This window comes from Anomalospiza imberbis, chromosome 20, assembly GCF_031753505.1.
Source record: "Anomalospiza imberbis isolate Cuckoo-Finch-1a 21T00152 chromosome 20, ASM3175350v1, whole genome shotgun sequence".
In the NCBI taxonomy this organism is placed as follows: domain Eukaryota; kingdom Metazoa; phylum Chordata; class Aves; order Passeriformes; family Viduidae; genus Anomalospiza; species Anomalospiza imberbis.
Window position 1 is genome coordinate 10,178,913 of NC_089700.1, and position 1,275 is coordinate 10,180,187.

Consider the following 1,275-nt stretch of genomic DNA (forward strand, 5'->3'; position numbering starts at 1 on the left):
AATTTAGCCCTGCACGCTGCAGCCAGGGCGCCTCGGCCGCTTCTTCCCGCGCCCGGTGCCGCCGAGGGCTCGGATGCTCAGCAGGGATCCAGGCCTGAGCAAAGAGGATTGACCAGAGCTGGGGGAAAATAAATAATGAAGTGCTGTAAGCCTGTTCTCATCTCCCCAGTGCCAGGGAAGGAGAAGGGAGCTCAGGATTAAAACCCCCCTCCTGTGACAGTGTTAAACCTGCCACACTCGGGTGTCGAAGAAATGCCGGGTGTCCCTCAGATGCCACCTGAGGCAGGGCACAGATGTGCCCCCCAGCCTTCCCTGTCCTGGCAGCAGCAGGGAGGTGCAAGGAGCCGTCCCTGGGCCCCGTCGTGCTGCCTGTCAGGGACGTGCTTGGTGTATGTAAACACATAATTAACGGTACGTATGTATTTAATTGCTCGTGGCTGCGATTTGCATGCTTGTGCAGCGCCGAAGATGCCTCAGGTACGGGCAAATCCACTCAGCTGGCGCCGGGGAGGTGTGCGGGGCTGCGCGGGGTCACCGCACCGCCCGAGCGCCCCGCGGGCGGCGGGCCCGGGGGACACGGCCCGGCCCGGGGGAGGCCGGCGGGGCCGCGGGACAGGGCCGGGCCCGGCCCTCCTGGAGCCCGGCCAGGCGGGGTGCGAGGCAGGGCCGGCCCGGGGAGGCGGCAGCAGCCCCGGAGGGCCGAGGGCGAGCCCGGGTGGGCTGAGGGCGAGCCCGACTGTGCCAAGGTGGTGGCGGCGCCGGGCGACCCCCGGGGCGGCCCCGAGTTCACACTCCCCCTCCGCCCCCGGCGCTGCCGCCCGCCCGCACCCGCGGGCGAAGCCGCCCCCCACCGCCCCCGCGGCTCCCTCCCTCCCTGCCGGCGCGGCGGGCGGGGGCGGCGGGCGGGCGGGGAGGGGAGAAGGGGCGGGCGGGCGGCTCGGCGGCCCCGGGGCCGAGCCGGGGCGGGCGGCGGCGGCGGCCCCGGACACCTCGGCCGCTCCTCCATCTTCTCTCGCCACAGCTCGGCTTCCCCAGCCCGGGACCGGCCCATTGCCAGCCCCGCGGGGGGGGCGGCCGGCCCGCCGCGCCGCCCCGGCCCCGCCGCCCGCGCCGCCGCCTCGCCGCGCCGCCCCGGGCCCGCCGCCCGCCCCGCGGCGAGGGGAGCGGCGGGGGCGGCGCCGCGGCCGCCCGGGCCATCGCCGCCCCGCCGGGGCGCCGCGCCGCCGCCTCCCCCCTCTGGGCCGCAGTGGTGCAGCCCGAGGTTAGCGGAAGCGG